The sequence below is a fragment of the Nycticebus coucang genome, unplaced genomic scaffold (assembly GCF_027406575.1).
Source record: "Nycticebus coucang isolate mNycCou1 unplaced genomic scaffold, mNycCou1.pri scaffold_57, whole genome shotgun sequence".
NCBI lineage: Eukaryota > Metazoa > Chordata > Mammalia > Primates > Lorisidae > Nycticebus > Nycticebus coucang.
Genome location: NW_026515585.1, coordinates 89,306 through 110,009, shown reverse-complemented (window position 1 = coordinate 110,009; position 20,704 = coordinate 89,306). Strand labels below are relative to the sequence as shown.

The 20,704-nt window shown below is 36.6% G+C and overlaps 1 pseudogene; it reads left to right on the top strand.

Moving 5' to 3' along the window:
* Positions 1–11,678: 11,678 nt before the first annotated feature.
* Positions 11,679–14,129, top strand: LOC128579480 (protein lin-54 homolog; annotated as a pseudogene).
* Positions 14,130–20,704: the final 6,575 nt, after the last annotated feature.

The following is a 20,704-nucleotide window of genomic DNA, read 5'->3' as shown; positions in this document are numbered from 1 at the left end:
CAGGGGGGGAAAATCAAAGGGAGTAAAACAATCATTGGGCAGAATCAGCGAAAAACTCTGATAACATGAATAATCAGAATAGATCAACCCCCCCAAGGAAAGATATGGCAGACGTAATTGAAGATCCCATTCATAAAAAACTGGCTGCGATGTCAGAAATCAAATTCAGAATTTGGATTTCAGACAAGATTAATAAAGTGGAATTAGGAATTCGAGGAGAAATTCAAAAGTTGTCTCAAGAATTTAACGAATTTAAAGACAAAACCACCAAAGACTTAGACACACTGAAGCAAGAATTTGCAGCCCTCAAAGATATGAAAAATACAGTAGAATCCCTGAGCAACAGAATGGAGCAAGCAGAAGAAAGGATTTCTGACATGGAAGATAAAGCCTTTGAACACTCCCAAACTCTCAAAGAGGAAGCGAAATGGAGAGCAAAAACGGATCATTCTCTCTGAGAGCTCTGGGATAATTCGAAGAAGGTGAATATCCGAATCATTGGAGTTCCAGAAAAAGATGAAGTGGCCTCGCTGGGCACAGAGGTCCTTCTGCATGAAATTATGAAAGAGAATTTTCCAGACATGCCTAGAGATTCTGAAATTCAGATAGCGGACAGCTTCAGAACCCCAGCACGACTCAACCCCAATAAGACATCCCCCAGGCATATCATAATTAACATCACTAAAGTTAATATGAAGGAGAAAATTCTCAAAGCTTCCAGGAGAAAGAAAACCGTTACCTTCAAAGGGAAGAATATTATAATGACTGCAGATCTCTCTGCTGAAACTTTTTAAGCCAGAAGAAAGTGTTCACTGACTTTTAATCTCCTAAAGCAAAATAACTTTCAACCCCGGATCTTGTATCCAGCTAAACTGAGTTTCATTTATAATGGAGAAATTAAATACTTTAATGTCATTCATATGTTGAAGAAATTTGCCATAACCAAACCAGCTCTTCAGGATATTCTCAGACCTATCCTCCATAATGACCAACCCAATCCTATACCACAAAAGTAAACTCACTCATAAACTTTGGATGAAACTCCAATTTCGACACTAGCGAAAGGATTAAAAATGGCCACTGGGCTTTTGAAAAACTCGATACCCAAAACTTCACCAGACTTATCAATATTCTCCATTAATGTGAATGGCTTAAACTGTCCTCTAAAGAGGCATAGGTTAGCTGACTGGTTACAAAAACTCAGGCCAGATATTTGTTGCATACAAGAGTCACATCTTAACTTAAAAGACAAATACAGACTCCGGATGAAAGGATGGTCATCCATATTTCAGGCAAATGGTAATCATAAAAAAGCAGGTGTTGCAATTTTATTTGCAGATACAATAGGCTTTAAACCAACAAAATTAAGGAAGGACAAGAATGGTCACTTGATAATTGTTACGGGTAATACTTAATATTATGAGATCTCAATTATTAATATCTATGCACCCAACCAGAATGCACCTCAATTTATAAGAGAAACTCTAAGAGACATGAGCAACTTGATTTCCTCCAGCTCCATAATAGTCGGAGATTTCAACACTCCTTTGGAAGTGTTTGATCGATCCTCCAAGAAGAAGCTGAGCAAAGAAATCTTAGATTTAAACCTAACCATCCAACATTTGAATTTAGCAGACATCTACAGAACATTTCATCCCAACAAAACTGAATACACATACTTCTCATCAGCTCATGGAACTTACTCAGAAATTGATCACATCTTAGGTCACAAATCTAACCTCAGTAAATTTAAAGGAATAGAAATTATTCCATGCATCTTCTCGTACCACCACGGAATAAGACTTGAGCTGAGTAACAACAGGAATCTGCATACTCGTACAAAAACATGGAAGTTAAATAACCTTATGCTGAATGATAGCTTGGTCAGAGATGATATTAAGAAAGAAATCGCTAATTTTTTGGAACAAAACAACAATGAAGACACAAACTATCAGAAGTTCTGGGACACCGCAAAGGCACTTCTAAGAGCGATATTTATAGCACTGCAAGCCTTCCTCAAGAGAACGGAAAGAGAGGAAGTTTACAACTTACTGGGACATCTCAAGCAACAGGAAAAGGAAGAACATTCCAACCCAAAACCTAGTAGATAAAAAGAAATAACCAAAATTGGAGTAGAATTAAATGAAATTGAAAACAAAAGAATAATACAACAGATCAATAAATCAAAAAGCTGTTTTTTTGAAAAGGTCAATTAAATAGATAAACTTTTGGCCAACCTAATCAGGATAAAAAGAGTAAACTCTCTAAACTCATCAATCAGAAACAACAAAGACGAAATAACAACAGACTCCTCAGAAATAAAAAAAAAATCCTTAATGAATATTACAAGAAACTTTATTCTCAGAAATATGAAAATCTGAAGGAAATTTACCGATACTTGGAAGCACGTCACCTTCCAAGACTTAGCCAGAATCAAGTGGAAATGTTGAACAGGCCCATATCATCTTTGGAAATAGCATCAACCATACAAAACCTCCCTAAAAAGAAAAGCCCGGGACAAGATGGTTTCATGTCAGAATTCTACCAAACCTTTAAAGAGGAATTAGTACCTATATTACTCAACCTGTTCCAAAAGGTAGAAAAAGAAGGAAGACTACCCAACACGTTCTATGAAGCAAACATCACCCTGATCCCCAAACCAGGAAAAGACTCAACAAGAAAAGAAAATTATAGACCAATGTCACTAATGAATATAGATGCAAAAATATTCAACAAGATCCTAACAAACAGAATCCAGCAACACATCAAACAAATTATACATCATGACCAAGTTGGTTTTATCCCAGAGTCTCAAGGCTGGTTCAATATATGTAAATCTATAAATGTAACCCAGCACATAAATTAAAAAACAAAGACCATATGATTCTCTCAATCGATGCAGAAAAAGTTTTTGATAATATCCAGCATCCCTTCATGATCAGAACACTTAAGAAAATCAGTATAGAAGGGACATTTCTTAAACTGATAGAGGCCATCTACAGCAAGCCCACAGACAAATACATATTGAATGGAGTTAAAGTGGAATCATTTCCACTCAGATCAGGAACCAGACAAGGCTGCCCATTGTCTCCATTGCTTTTTAACATTGTAATGGAAGTTTTAGCCACTGCAATTAGGGAAGAAAAGGCAATCAAGGGTATCCATATAGGGTCAGAAGAGATCAAACTTTTGGTCTTCACAGATGATATGATAGTATATCTGGAAAACACTAGGGACTCTACTACAAAACTCTTAGAAGTGATCAAGGAATACAGCAGCGTCTCAGGTTACAAAATCAACATTCATAAATCGGTAGCCTTTATATATACCAACAATAGTCAAGTTGAGAACACAGTTAAGGACTCTATCCCATTCACAGTAGTGCCAAAGAAGATGAAATATTTGGGAATTTATCTAACAAAGGACATGAAAGATCTCTATAAAGAGAACTATGAAACTCTAAGAAAAGAAATAGCTGAAAATATTAACAGATGGAAAAACATACCATGCTCATGGCTGGGAAGAATCAACATTGTTAAAATGTCCATAGTACCCAAAGCAATATATAATTGCAATGCAATCCCTATTAAAGCTCCACTGTCATACTTTAAAGATCTTGAAAAAACAATACTTTGTTTATATGGAATCAGAAAAAACCTTGAATAGCCAAGACATTACTCAGAAATAAAAATAAAGCAGGAGGAATTACTCTACCAGACCTCAGACTATACTACAAATCGATAGTGATCAAAACAGCATGGTATTGGCACAAAAACAGAGAAGTAGATGTCTGGAACAGAATAGAGAACCAAGAGATGAATCCAGCTACTTAATGTTATTTAATCTTTGACAAGCCAATTCAAAACATTCAGTGGGGAAAAGATTCCCTATTTAACAAATTGTGCTGGGTTAACTGGCTGGCAACCTGCAGAAGACTGAAACTGGACCCAAACCTTTCACCATTAACAAAGATAGACCCTCAGTGGATTAAAGATTTAAACTTAAGACATGAAACTATAGAAATACTAGAGGAGAGTGCAGGCAAAACCCTTGAGGAAATCGGTCTGGGCGAGTATTTTATGTGGAGGACCCCCCGGGCAATTGAAGCAGCGTCAAAAATACACTACTGGAACTTGATCCAACTAAAAAGCTGCACAGCCAAGAACACAGTAAAGCAAGAAAACAGAGCTCTGTGGATTTAATAACCAGAATCCACAGAGAACTCAAATGCATCAGCAAGAAAAAAACAAGGGATCCCATCGCAGGCTGGGCAAGGGATTTGAAGAGAAACTTCTCTGAAGAAGACAGGCGCACGGCCTTCAGACATATGAAAAAATGCTCATCATCTTTAATCATCAGAGAAATGCAAATCAAAACTACTTTGAGATATCATCTAACTCCAGTGAGACTAGCCTATATCACAAAATCTCAAGACCAGAGATGTTGGCGTGGATGCGGAGAAAAGGGAACACTTCTGCACTGCTGGTGGGAATGCAAATTAATACATTCCTTTTGGAAAGATATATGGAGAACACTCAGAGATCTAAAAATAGATCTGCCATTCAATCCTGTAATTCCTCTACTGGGCATATACCCAGAAGACCAAAAATCACAACATAACAAAGATATTTGTACCAGAATGGTTATTGCAGCCCAATTCATAATAGCTAAGTCATGGAAAAAGCCCAAGTGCCCATCGATCCACGAATGGATTAATAAATTTGGTATATGTATACCATGGAATACTATGCAGCCTTAAAGAAAGATGGAGACTTTACCTCTTTCATGTTTACATGGATGGAGCTGGAACATATTCTTCTTAGTAAAGTATCTCAAGAATGGAAGAAAAAGTACCCAATGTACTCAGCCCTACCATGAAACTAATTTAGGGTTTTCACATAAAAGCTATAACCCAGTTACAACCTAAGAATAGGGAGAAGGGGGAAAGGGAGGGGAGGGAGGGTGGAAGTGGTGGAGGGAAGGGGATTGGTGGGATTCCATCAGCGGTGCATCTTACAAGGGTATATGTGAAACTTGGTACATGTGGAATGTAAGCGTCTTGGCACAGTGACTGAGACAATGCCAGGAAGGCTATGTTAACCAGTGTGATGAAAGTGTGTCAAATGGTCTGTGAAGCTAGTGAATGATGCCCCATGATCATATCAATGTACACAGCTATGATTTAATAAATTATAAAAAATAGAATGGATAAGCAAGTATCCAATATACTCAATACTAATATGAAACCAATATATAAACAACTACAAGCCCACATCTAACAAAAATGCTAGTCTCATGAGATGGAGAAGAGAGGAGGCAGAGAGGAGAGAAGATGAAGGGAGGGTGATTGGTGGGATCCGATCTAATGTGCAGAATGTCAAAGTGTTCAGCATGTCTCCTGGGTGAAGGGCTCAACTAAAAATTGAAAATTATTTTAGAAATGAAAACAATGTAATCTAAAAGTTTATGCCCTCATATCAATCTAAAGTTTGAAAAATATAAATTCGTTTTAAAGTATTGTTTACCTAAATAAAGAAGATTTGATAATGTTCAGTTTATGTTCATAATGACATACTCCAAAGGTTCCCATTTGGCCAATACTAATTTATCACCAACATATTTCTAGAATAAGGAATATCAATTTATTTAATGTTGTAAGTATTATAGTCAGTATATTGTATGTTCTTATAATGTTCACTTATTTTTGGTGGGGAGTGAAGATTAGAGTTATGTATTTTGAAGAAAATTCCTTGTTGACATAGGCATATAAATTTATATTTTCTCAATTAACCATTGAATATTAGGTGAGTCTTTCTTTCTTTCTTTTTTTTTAGCTCCCTCTTTAGTTCACAGAATCAGCCATGAAAAACAGATGTAATACAGGTTTCATCTGGAGACCAAATATGAAGTCTTCAATTGCAGTGTTCTGCTTTTAAACAGATACTGCTTTTATTATAACTGCTTTTTCATAAAAAATTCTGATTGGGAAATTTTCATGAACCTTAATACTTTAATTTAAGGTAGTGATTAGGAAATCTTCAAGGACCTTAGTATTTTAATTTATTTCAAACTCAATGTTGTTATTAATTTTCACAGAGCATCTCACAGAATCGTAAAAAGAAGGATCTTGGGTATTCGTCTGAGGCTTCTAATCAAAAAGGAAAAAATACAGTGAATGAACAAGTCGAAGGTAACAATTGTATATTTCTGAAAAAGCTATTTGACACAAAATTTGCTTAAAACGCATTGATATATTGTAAGAGCCAAGGAAAGTCACCAATTGCATGCATACAAGGAGAAGAAAGAGAAGTGAAATGGTGATAAGTTGTGCGTGTTCTTTTAATTTTTTTATTAAATCATAACTGTATGCATTTATGGAGCATAATATGGTGATTTGATGTACAATTGGAATGCTTAAATCAAACTGATTAACATAACCACCACTTCATTTATTTTTTATGGTAAGACATAATTTACTCTTCAGTTATTTTGAAGTATACATTTGCATTATGCACTTTAGGTGAGATCCAAGCAAATAACCTCCCTCTTCCCACTTATCACCTTCCCTCTTCCCCTCCCATCTCCCATTCCTCTTGTTAGACTGTATTTGTGTTTTGTCATTCATATGAGAGTAGAAGTGTTTATATATTGGTTTCATAATAGTATTGAGTACATTGAACACTTTTTTTTGTTTGTTTGTTTCCATTCTTGAGATATTTTACTGAGAAGAATATGTTCCAACTGCATCCAGGTAAAAATAAAAGATGTAAAGTCTCCATTTTAATTCATTTATTCACTTATTTGTTTATTTATTGTTTGTTTGTGATTCCTTGCGGGTACAAAGAATAAGGTTACACTGATTGCATTTGTTAGATGAAGTCCCTCTTATAGTTGTGCCCCACGCACAAGAGGTGTAACATACCCTGCCACCCCAGCCCTTTCCCTCCACCCCTCTTCCCACTTGCTCATTCTCTTAGCCCCCGCCCCTGTATTAGGGGCTGCCTTCATATTGGAATAGAGTACATTGGATTCTTGCTTCTCCATTCTTTTGATGCTTTACTAAGAAAACTTTGTTCCAACAAGTCTCCATTTTTTTATGGCTGAATATTTTCCATGGTATAATTATAAAGCTCTTTTGCATCCTTTGTAAGATAAATTCTCAGATATTTCATCATCTTTGGCACTACTGTAAAAGGAACAGAATCTTTGATTATATTTTCAGTTTGACTATCATTGGAATATATAAAAGCTACTGATTTCTAGGCATGGATTTTGTGTCCTGAGACACTGCTGTATTCCTTGATCAGTTCTAAAAGCTTTGTAGTTCATTCCCTGGGGTTTTCCAGGTATAAGATCATGTCATATGTGAAAAGCAAGAGTTTGACCTCTTCTGTCCCCATTTGAATACCCTTGATCTCCTTCACTTACCTGATTGAAATGGATGTTGAATAGCAGTGGAGACACTATCCTTGTCTAGTTCCAGATCTGAGTGGAAATGTTTTCAATTTTACTTCATTCAATTTGATATTGACTGTGGGTTTTCTGTAGATGGCCTCTATCATTTTAAGAAATGTCCCATCTAACCCTGTTTTCCTAAGTGTTCCAATCATGAAATGATGCTCGATTATCAGAAGCCTTTTCTGCATCAATAGATAGAATCATGTGGTGATATTTTTTTTTTATTTTTTTATGCGCTATGTTATATTTCTAGATTTATGTATGTTGAACCAAACTCATAACCCTGGGATAAAACCAACTTGATCATGGTATAAAACTTTTTTGATGTGTCACTGAATTCTGTTTGCTGGGATCTTATTGAATATTTTTGCATCGATATCCATTAATGATATTCATGTATATTTTTCTTCCTTTGTTGGGGCCTTACATGTTTTGAGGATCAAGGTGATATTTGCTTTGTAAAATGTGTTGGGGAGGATTTCTTCCTTTTCTATGTTTTGGAATAGGTTATGTAATATAGGTACTAGTTCCTCTTTGAAGGTTTGATAGAATTCTGATGTGCAACCGTTTGAATTTTTATTTTGGAGAGATTTTGTATAGTTGATAGTTTAGTGCTTGATAAAGGTCTATTCAAAATTTCTAATTCTTTCTGGTTCCATCTAGGAAGTGATATGCTTACAGGTATTGGTCAATTTCCTTTATATTATCATGTATCTGAGAATAGAGTTATTTTGTGGTAGTCATTGAGAATTTTTTGAATTTTTGTGGTATCTGGGTTCCCCCCCTTTATTGTTTCTGATTGATGTTCTTAGAGATTTTATTTTTCTTCTTTTGCTTAGTCTAGCCAAAGGTTAATTAATTTTATTAATCTTTTCAAAAACCCAACTTTCTGTTATGATGACCTACTGAGTGATTCTTTTGTTTTCAATTCTATTTAATTCTGCTCTAAGTTTGGTTATTTCTTTTCATCTGCTGGGTTTGCAGTTGTATTTATCTTTCATTTCCTGTTGCTTAAGATAGCCTATTAGGTTGCTGACTTGCTCTCCTCTTGTTTTCTTTTATTTATTTATTTATTTATTTATTTATTTATTTTTTTGTAGAGACAGAGTCTCACTTTATGGCCCTCGGTAGAGTGCCGTGGCCTCACACAGCTCACAGCAACCTCCAACTCCTGGGCTTAAGCGATTCTCTTGCCTCAGCCTCTTCTTGATGAAGACTTCTTATGCTATGAACTTCCCTCTTAGGACCGCCTTTGCAGTATCCCACAGGTTTTGATAGTTTGTGTCTTCATTATCATTTTGTTCAGCAAATCTGATGATTTCTTTCTTAATCTCATCTTTGACCTAGCTATCATTTATACTAAGGTTATTTCACTTCCACGACTTTGAGTAGGAATATTTCTTTTGCTAGAAGGTATAATTGGTATTATTTTAAATGCGTTGAGGTTAGACTTGTGTTTGAAGATATGATCAGTTTTGAAGATATGATCTGTGGGCTGGTGAAAAAAATGTGTATTCTGTTTTATTAGGATGAAAGATTCTGTAGTTGTCGGTTATGTCCATTTTTTTCGAGTGTCAAGTTTAAGACCATTATTTCTTAGTTGTTTTTTTTTTTTGATGATCTATCCTGAATAGCTAAAGGGGTATTTAAAATGTCCAGTTATTTATAGTACAGGAAGATATCATATTGTTCAGATCCATTAGGGTTTGTTTTGTAAATAGAAGAACATTCAGAAAGGGTACATAAATGTTAATTATTGAAAGCTATTCATGTTGATTGTTGCCCTTGACAAATATTTAGTATCTGTCCTTGCATTTTGTTATTTGTTTTTGTTTTAATTCAAGTATATCTGCAACTAAGATTGCTATCCCTGCTTTTTTCTGATGTCCATTTGCCTGATCTCCATTCATTCGCTTTGAGTCTTTCTTTGTCCTTTGAGGTAAGATGAGACCCCATTGGCAACAATTACTGGCCTTAGTTTTTTAAAACCAGTCAGCCATTCTGTGCCTTTAGGGGAGAATTTAGGCTATTCACATTAATTGAGATAATTGATAGGTATGGTAGTATTTTGGTTGTTTTGTTTTTCAAATGTCTAGTGCATATTTTTAACCCTTTGACCATTGTGAAATCTAGGCTTTGTTGTTTAAATTCTGGGTGTATTTCTTTGGGTGGTAGACAACTGTGCTGGTCATTACAGAAAATGGTTCTGTGTATTTCCTGGATAGCTCATCTTGTTATGGCAAATTTCCTCAACATGTGGGTATCAGTGAAGTATTTGATTTCTCCATCACAAATGAAACTCATTTTATATGGATATGGGATTCTGAGCTAAAAGTTATTTTGTTTTAGGAGATTGAAGGTGCATGATGATCCTCTTCTGCCTTGAAAAGTTTTGGCTAAAAGATGTGCGGTCAACCTAGTATTTTTCCCTTTGTCGGTAAGATTTTTGTTACACCTGGCTGTTTGTAGGACTTTTTCTTTGATATTAACTTTGGCAAATTTAAATACAATGTATCTAAGAAATGGTTTATTTGGATTGCATTGCGCTGGGGTTCTGAAACTTTTTACTATCTGAAATTTTGTATCTCTTGCAATGCTTTGGAAATTCTCCTTCATAATATCTTGGAGTCAAGCATTTGTACTTTAAGGATCATCATTTTCTTCTTCAGGAATCTCTATACTTTGGATGTTTGATCTTTTGGAATGGCCCCACAACTCTTTCAGAGAATGTTCTGTTCTGATTCTCCTGTTTTCTGCCTGTTTGAATAATTGGTATCATTCAAAAGCCTTGTCTTTAATTTCTGATACACTTTATTACCTGCTAAACTCAATTAGTGAGGAACCCTACTGTATTTCAAAGTTCTTAGAACACTTTTTTCATTTCGTTAAGCTCTGCTATATCTTTCTCATTATGTTCATATCCTTGGCGACTTTGTCTTTGAATTCTTTAGTTTCTTGAAACAACTTTTGAACAGTTTTTTGGATGTCTCTTTTCATCTTTTCCTCCACTCTATTCGTCTTATTTTTCAACCATATTCTGAATTCTGTTTCTGACATTTGAGCCACTTCTCTATGAATAGTATCTTTTGTTGTATCTCCTTTTTCATCCCTTGGTGTAGGTGATCTTCACTGATTTTTCATGTTGCCAAAGTTCTTCCACTGGTTCTTCCTCAGGAGTATTTTCTCCAATATTGCCTTTAAAACTTGTGGGGGGAGTTTGGTTTGGTGGCTTCAGGTACTGGTGCTAAGCAGTCCATTACCAATGACCTGGAGCTTGTGATTGTGGCTTTTCCCCTACAGCCTTTGACCATTGTGAAAGGTCAATCCTGTTGAATCTCAGCTGTAGAACTATATCAACATCTGGGTTGCCCCACCTCCCCCACACTAGTAACAGCTAGAGGAGGAGAATCTATAACTCTCCACTACAAAACAACTACAACTCAACTTTGGAGGGTCCCCAGGTAGACATTCCAGGTTGAAAGTTCTAATCAGATTGTCCCAGGGAGTACAATCACTGTTCACGAGAAAGAGTTCAGAGTTTCAAGCATCCAGTTTTAGGAATTCACAGGCATTCTGTCCAGCAAACCCATGGGGCTAGACTCTGGTCCCCTCTCGTGGGTAAGGGAGTCAGGAAAGTTGCCCATTAATGTCAGAACTTGGATGTCAGTTCCTCTGCCAGCTGCACACCATCTCCACATCCCTGTCTCTCCAGACACCATTCTCTCTCTGCAGCCCCCGTTTCCTCACTAGTCGCTGCCCGTGATGCCATCTAGAGGTCTACACAATGCCTGGGCCTGTGAATTCACCAAACACTCTGGGCTCTGCAGGGGGTATACTTTCAGGCATCCAGGCTCCTGGCAAAGGGTTAACTGTGCATTCAGATTTTCAGGGAAAATATTTGATTGATTTTATGACCAGTCGGATGGCACCTAAGCTCACAGGTGGGAACTCCCGGGAAGAAGAAGACAGGGAGGAAGTACACTAAGTGAAAAGGATCAGGTGGCATGATTCAGGCTGGTCAAATGATACAATTTCTGGAGAGGGTGCATGGGTGGCAAGGGCCTACGTATTATGGGGTGAAGCGGTAGAATGGTTCTGGGCGAGTGAATTTGAACAGTCCCTGCCCTGAGTCTCCAAGGCAGCTACTGCTGCTGCCACAGATGGGAGCCCAGAGAGCTGCTGGGTTTGTGCCTGATTAACTTTCTAGCAGGAGAATGATCATGGAGGTGGTCCCTGCCAAAGTGAAAGGTTTGCTTCCAGAGGAGATAATGGACACTGGTATGACTTCAGTTGGTGACCATAGTATTGAAGCTGGGGAAGACCCAATTCCCATAGAGACAGAAGTGGAAGAAATTGTCAACATAAATTTTACTGGTGGCTCTACAGCCATGCCTATTTCCACAGAACCAATCACAGTGGACAGTAAGCACACTAACCAAGTTACAGGGAATGCCACAATTACTAAGGCAAATTGTAACACCACAGTGAAACCAGCTTTTCCAAGTGGCGTTCAGAAATTTCGTGCTCAGACTCCTATGACTGTATCAGTCCATCATATTATGTTAAACAAAGTATCACAGACAGCTGATGTTAAACTGGTAGTCAGAAACTTAAACCAGATGAACAGAAGTTAATTTTAACCACTTTGGTTAAGTCTCGTTCTAGAACTACCCCAAAGCCAACTACCGCAGACTCAGAAATTTACAACTGAGGCCCTATCAGGAGATAGTAAGTTATCACTGCAGCAAATTAAAATAGTTAATCATGGGAAGAAGGCCAGAGTTGAAACCTGTCATTGGAGTCTCAGCACTGACCCCAGGAAGCCAACAGATGAATAGTGTAACACAGCCCTTGTTATAGACCAAACAGTAAAAAACACTACAGATTGCTAAGAAGCCTCAAATACCAACCTCTGGTCCGGTAATCAAGAAGCTGATCTTTGCAAAACCAAGTAATGGAAAAACAGTTACAGGACAAACAACTCAAGTATCACCTCCAGTCATTGCAGGTAGGGTTCTTTCACAGTCTATTCCCAGAACTCCATCAAAGACCACAACAATATCTGAAAGTGGTTTTATTGGATCGCCTTTAAATTATACAACACAGACACTAAAGAAAATAGCCATATCTCCTGAGATAACGCCGGAAAGGCTATGTTAACCACTGTGATAAAAATGTGTCAAATGGTTTATGAAGTGAGTGTATGATGCCCCATAATCATATCATTGTATACAGTTATGATTTAATAAAAAAATTAAAAAAAAAAAGAAATCACCAAATAAGGCAGTGGAATCAATTGTGCAGACCATCACTGTTAGGGGAGTAAGCACATCAAAGTTTAAAGCAATTGCACGTCTGGAAACTGCTCTCAATGTCCGGAAGATGCAGTTACCTGGAAGCAAGTTTTATTATGTCTGACTTGTTACTGCCACACAACCAGTAGCTCACCCCAGCTAGATAGAATCCCAGTAAAAACACTCAAAGCCAGCAAGCAAAGCCATTGCTTGTGAATACAACCCCAGTTCAGAAGTCCGTTCCAATTATCGTGGCTTAGGTTGTCAAACAAGTTGCTCCCAACCAATCAATCTAACTTCACAAATCATAACTACTAGCCAGCCACAGGACTGGCTCATCATGCCTGCCGCAACACTGCCACAGATTCAGCCCAACCTCACCAACGGGCCACCAGGCCTTGTCCTGGCAGTGTCTTGGCCACAACTCTGGGAACAGGGATTGTGGGCTATGCTGTGCTTCCAGCTCAGTACTTTACTCAGCTACAGTAGTCTTCATACGTGTCTGTAGCAAGCTATTCTAACTTCGTTGGAATATTTGGTATCCAGATCCAGTCGAGGCTTCCATTCAATGGTATAATCCCATCTGTGTCTTCCATTGGGCCTAGAAAGCCCTGTAAGTGTAAAATATCACTGTGTTTGACATTATATTGTGATTGCATTGCAAATAGTGAATTTTACAACATCCACAATTGTACTAGTTATTATAATAATTTGGAACATGAAAATGAAAGAAAAAAAGCAATAAAAACATGCCTTGACAGAAATCCAGAAGGCTTCAGGCCTAAGATAGGGAAAGGAAAGGAGGGAGAATCAGATTGACATCATAGCAAAGGATGTAATTGCAAATGATCAGGCTGTCTTAAAAACTATTATGAATGCTGTGAGGCAAAAATAATGTGTTCCTCAGTATACAAATGCAATGGGTGTAAAATTTTGAGAAAGCCCAGAAAGAAAGACATTGATGTACTTGGCAGAGGCAGCTGAAGTACGAGTACAGCAACAAACAGCGGCAAAGACTAAGTTGTCTTCTCCAATTTCAGACTTGTTTAGTAGGCCAAACCAACTTTGAATAGTGGATGAGGAAAATTGTTGTTTACACTTGTGACTAAGGAAGTACCTGAAGCCATGTGTGACTACCTTCTTGCCCAGACAGAGCAGGCAGACAAGAGGGAAAATAAAAAGCAGCAGCTGAAAGAGTAATAGGAACACATTTATAAGAGGGATTTTGCTTGACAAATGCAATTAGTGTAACCTGGATGTTTGTACGCTCGATGAATCCCTAACAATAAAAAATGTAAAGGATTTGGATGAGGTTTGATGAGCATCATTAACTTAGCAGGAAAAGCAAAATGTGACCCCTGTGCCATGAATTGCTAACTCTTGCACAAAAGACTGATAAATGGTACAGTACAGAAAATTTAAGGTGCAGGGATACTTGATTTTTTGGAAAATGGTTTAACAATTATTGTGTTTTAATTCACTTCTTGTTTTAAGAGATTCGAATTATAACATTGAAAGAGAAGAGATTTAAAATGAGGAAATTAGTGCATTTTAAATCTTAGTTAAATCTGCTTATGGCCTAAATTTAAGTTTTCTTTCTTGTATTATATAGATTTTTCATTGGCTTAGGTGTTTTTTTTTTTTCTTTTTTTGTAGAGACAGAGTCTCACTTTATGGCCCTCGGTAGAGTGCCGTGGCATCACACAGCTCACAGCAACCTCAAACTCCTGGGCTTAAGCGATTCACTTGCCTCAGCCTCCGAGTAGCTGGGACTACAGGCGCCCGCCACAACGTCCGGCTATTTTTTGGTTGCAGTTTGGCTGGGGCCGGGTTTGAACCCGCCCCCCTCGGTATATGAGGCTGGTGCCTTACCGACTAAGCCACAGGCGCCGCCCATTGGCTTAGGTTTTTAAACAGTTAGATGGTCTATCCTTCTGATTCTATTGACAAAGGATATTTATAATTACTATAATTTACAATGTGTGGTGTCACATGATTTTTTTCAGTAGAGAAATTCAAAGTACCAGTGGTTGTTAACCAGTCATCCTTTGAGTATAGATTTAGAGCGTATTCAGACAGAATGTCTAACATAAAAAATTCTTAAGAAACATTCAGATGGCCTTTTGTGTTTAGAAAAGCACCATATTTAAAAAAAAAATCAAGTTTTAAGGTGGATTCTGGAATAATATCTTGTTGTTAATTTGGGAATGTCAGAAGGGAACCCTCAGGCACACTCTTAAAATTAAGAGGGGGAGAGGGATAGGGTGAGTGGAGGGAGGGTAGTATAAATGTCTAAACACATAACTAAGAAAATGTGGTGAAGGCTATATTAACCAGTTTGATGAAAGTATTTCAGATTGTGTACAGAACCAGCACAATGTACCCCATAGTTGCATTAATGTACACAGCTACGATTCAATAAAAAAAGAAAAAAAATAAACATATAAAATATTAAGGGGGGCAGCACCTGTGCCTCATTGAGTAAGGTGCTGGCCCCATATACCGAGGGTGGCAGGTTCAATCCTGGCTCTGGCCAAACAGCAACAAAAAAATAGCCGGGCATTGTAATGGGCACCGGTAGTCCCAGCTACTCTGGAGGCTGAGGCAATAGAATCACCTAAGCCCAAGAGCTTAAGATTGCTGTGCACTGTGACACCACTGCACTCTACAGAGGGTGAAAAGTAAGACTCTTTTTCTAAAAAAAAAAAAATTAAAAAAGACAGTAAATGATAAATGATACTTAGAGAATTAACAATTTGTTTCTATGATAAGGAATGGCCAATAAAAAATCCATTTTCTCTCAAAGAGGTGGCATGTATTTGAAATAATAAATTGTCAAAGTGTTTACTGGGTGCTATACAAATAAGAGGTGTGTATAAGTAGAAGTAAACTTATCATGTAGTGATTATATAGAACCTCACATTATTATCAAGTATAAAATTTGGCCTGTGAAGAAATAAAGAATAAGGAAGCTGTAAGAAATGAATTTGGAGAAGGATTTTTCATCTATACAAAAACTTCTCTTTGTAAACTTTTGAACTAAGAAGTTTCAAATCAATACATGACTCTTACTTGATTTACTGAAATGGGCTTCCCAACAAAGCCTTCAAAATTATAATGGGAAAAATTCCTTTTATAACAGTAGTCAGACATGTTGTCCATTGCTCTATTGGTTTGTTTTTATAATGGAAGTTTAATGTAGCATGATTTTATGCAGTTATTTGGGTAAGCGGAAGGTATGAGTATAATTACTCAAATAATCTAAATCATTTTCAGTAATTCTAAAACTCTGAATTTAGGAGTGTGTTGTAATGGGACTCTTGGTTTATAACAATAAAAAAGACCATGTTGGAATTCAGTAATTTTGTTAGGTACCTTAATCCTCAGTAATTATTCATGTATGATTATTGCAGTTCCTAAAGGGACTCTATAGTGTTTCTGTATGTAGTGAGAATATACGTTCATATGAACAGGCCTGATATAGGCAATAGAAACTAAGTGATCCAAAAGAGGATTCCATTATTCAATAAACAGAATCCTTCCTTTTGAAATTTGGATTTATAAAATTATAGGGCATTAACTTTAAGTATAGATAGTGCACACATTCTTAGCACCTCAATCTAGTATGTTTAATTAAAATTTTTATAAATGTAAATTAGCGTAAGATGATAAAATAATGTCTAGTCAACTTATTTTCAACAAATCGGAATATGTTTTTGGTCTAGGCCTAAATTTTGTTCATTTTGCAAATATTCTGTATTAATTCTAATTGCACATTTGTGATGTGTATTTCTATACAGTGTGAAGAAAATGTGAAATTTTGTTTACAATTGTAGATTATATGTGGTGGCATTGCTTAAGAGTGTTTGCTTATAGAAATTTTGAGGTGGAATCAAATGCTACCAGTTTTTCTGATTTTCAAGAAGCTTTGTAAAATACTAAGCCATTTCCTTCCTCTGTAGTACTTACTGAACATTTTGTATTTAGGCATTTGCATAAAATTGCTGAACAAAAGAAATACCTATATTAATTCAACAATTTTAAAAAATACTTGAAGAGGGTTGGGCATATAATTTTTAGCTCTAATTCTATCACAAAGTAGAAAGATTAAATTTATATTTGTTAGAGCTATTCAAAGAATACCCTTTTCTACACTGTAGAAACAGGACAGCCAATTAATAATACAAAAAAATTAACATTTATACTGTCTTAAAAGAAATCAATTTCTTTTTCTTTTTTTAATGTTGAGGATTCATTGAGAGTACATGAAACCAGGTTACACTGATTGCATTTGTTAGGCAAAATCCCTCTTGCAATCCTATCTTGTCCCTAAAAGGTGTGGCACACACCAAGGCTCCACCTTCCTCTCCTCCCCGCTCTCTACTATTCTTTTCCCCAAACCTCCCTCCTTTCTCTCTCTGCTCTCCACTTTCCCTACCCCTACCATGTCCTTAATTGTCATTAATTGTCCTTAAATTAAAATTGAGTACATAGGAAAAATAGTAATTTCTTAGTGCAAAGTGGACAGGGCATTACAAAGGTGGCAAGAATATAAAGTGAGCTCCCAGTTTCAAAATGTGTCAGAGACAAAGAGCACATACCCTCGCTGCTCCCACGTTCCTCACTGTTAGGGAGGCATGAAAGACTGAAGTCTCTGATCATGCAGAGGCGTGTTTCATCTAACACAGAGGAAAGGAAGCATAGGGTCAGGCACAAATGTATATAATTCAGTGGCATATAAACTATTTTACTTTACTGAACAGTAGTATCATATACTTCACAATAAGGAAGCTAGAATGGAGAGAAGAGGGTTAGTTATGAAGATATATTGGAAAGTATAGCCTGATAAAAAGTCCATCAGAAACTTGATGATTTGTGATGCCTTTTCATCTTGGAGTATGTTACACGGAGGGACTGGTGGTGAGATTCTAAAGGGGAAGCTCAGGTAAGGAAATGTGGACGCAAATCCCTGCAGACCAGAGCTTCTCAAACTTTCTGATATCTCCTGGATACCTTGTTAAAAATGCACTTTGTGATTCAGTAGGTCTAGGTATCTTCATTTCTAACACACACAAGTGACGCTGAGGCTGCTGGTCCTTGGATCCCCATGAGTAGCAAGGGTATACACTTGCCTATAGAGAAATCTGGAAAAAAAACCCGGAAGAACAGTTTCACCATAGCAGGATCAAGAAAAGGCATTATTTTGCTCTTATTTCTGAGCATGAGTTTAGCTGGAGGAGAAGGAGCAAAGAAACAAAGAAATCAAGTTATAAATGTGAGATCGTTTTGCTAAATGAAGAGGGAAGAAATATCAGAAATAATCCATGAAAACAATGGAGACCACAGGGTTACAGAATACTTTTTGAAGGGAAGAGACATTCTGGGTAGGGAAAGAGAGTGGAAAGAAGAAAATTAACTAGGTAATTTTGTAGTTAATGATGAGGAAATTTGAGAGTACTGACCAAGATGGATTTAGGAAACTGGCCCTCACACAAGATAGATTGTTGCTGCCCCAGAGATCACTTAGAAGCAGGAGAGTGCTGGAATTGGGGTAAACCAGAGAGATGCATGTCTCCTCTCCACAAATGCCAGGCATCAGAGATGCATGTTGCATTGATATTACATTATCGAATAAGACTAATTTGCATACAAGCAGTGGCTGCTTTTTTAAGACAAATTTTTTGTTCTATAAAATGGCTATTTTCTAAAGATCTTAAAAGATTAATAGGATATACCAAAGGAAACTAATTTTATAAAAATGTAATTATCTTCCATGACTTGGCAATTATGAATTGAGCTGCAATGAACAATCTGGTGCAAATATCTTTATTGCCAAATGACTTTTGGTCCTTTCGATATACACCTAGAAGAGGAATTGCAGGATCAAAAGTCAGGTGTACATTTAGATCCCTGAGTGTTCTCCAAACTTCCTTCCAAAAGGAATGTACTAGCTTGCATTCCCAGCAGCAGTGCAAAAGTGTTCCCTTTTCTCCACAACCACGCCAACATCTAGAGTTTGGGGATTTTGTGATGTGGGATACTCTTACTGGAGTTAGGTGGTATCTCAGAGTAGTTTTTGTTTGCATTTCTCAGATGATTAAAGATGGTGAGCATTTTTTCATGCGTCTGTAGACCATGTGCCTATCTTCATAGAAGCTTCTGTTCATGTCTCTTGCCCACATTTAAATGGAATCACTTTTTTTTTTTCTTAGTCATATGTTTGAGTTCTCTGTGGATTCAGGTTATTAGACCTTTGTCAGAAATATAACTTGCAAAAATCCTCTCCCATTTTGACGCTATTTGCTTTATTTACTGTTTTCTTGGCAGTGCAGAAACTTTTTAATTTGATCAGATCTTAGTAATGTATTTTTGATGTTGTTTCAATTGCTCGGGGTGTCCTCCTCATCAAATATTCTTTCAGGCCAATTTTTTCAAGCATTTCCCTGCACTCTCTCTATGAATTTTTTATAGTTTCATGTCTTAAGTTTAAGTCCTTTAACCAGTGAGAGTCAATTTTTGTTAGAGGAGAAAGGTGTTGGTCCAGTTTGAGTCTTTTACAAGTTGCCAGCCAATATACCAGGGAATACTTTGCAGCATTAAAAAAAAAAAAGAAATGGAGACATTACCTGTTTTATGTTTACATGGTTGGAGCTGTAAAATACTCTTCTTAGTAAAGTATCTCAGAAATGGAAAAAAAATCTAATGTACTCAGTGCTACTGTGAAACCAATTTATAATCACTCACACTTGTATATGAAAAATGAAACACAACTTTAGCCTAGAATGAAGGAGGGAAGGGGAGGGAGAAGGGAAAGGAGGAGGATGGGTTGATAGAGGGAGGGTTAGTAGGGGGATCACACCTATGGAGCATATTGCAAGTACAAGTTGGATCTATCAGGTGTAGAACACAAATGTCTTAATGCTGCAATTGGGGAAATGAGGTGAAAGCTATGTTGATTAGTAGGATGTAAGCACTCCAATTTGTACAAATAATCAACACATGGAATCCCATTTGGCATAAATGTACTTATGACCTATGACCAAGTGACTTAATTAAATATATATGTGTGTATATATATGTATGTATTCATGTTTTTTCAAAACTTTCTTATTTTTACCAAATATTGCTTTTATTTTGAAATGTAAAAGGTTATTAATTTCATATAATTCTGTGACATCTCAATTTTTTTTCTTTTGGGATAAATGTTTTGATATTTGAAATGTATTGTTCATAATTTATTTGATGTATTTTATATGTCCTTAGGTGAGTGGGTAATGAAACTCTTAGATGGCAAAAGTAGATGGTAGAAGAAATGTAGGTGTATCTGCAGCTTACATGGATATGGAACAAAGGGAATGTTTATATTAACTATTATTCTACAAGTGTACATCCATGCTGCTCTATTAAAAATACTTTCTCTAAGAGAAATATATTATAGATTCATCCCTACTGTCATTAGAAGTGTGTCCTTTATAAATAACAAAACAAAGATCAGATGATTACTTACGTGCATAAATGATGCTTTTGTGTCGCATTAAAGCTATGCTAAAGGCTTCTGCCATCAGTCTTGTCATTTGTTCTCTCAGGGGTATGATTTGCTCCTCTGATTAAAGACACCATTCACATTGCCATATGTGCACTGCCGTGTTTGAGTGGTTTTCCTCTGAAATACTTTAGAAATCTTAAGTGGATGTTGTATTAAATGTATGTTCCCTTACTTTTCTTCGTTTATTTCTGTCATATTGCTGTCCACAATAAAAAAAGAAAAAGGAAAACAACTTCAAAGCTAAAATAATCATGTACAAAGTCAAACTTGAGGATTAAGCTCAATATTAACTCTCCATAACTGCACGTTTGGCTTTATCGTATTTACATTTATATTGTCATTTACATTGATTGTCTGTGTTTTTTGTTTTCTTAGGGTTTTCTGAGAAACATTGCCAGTTGAAGGT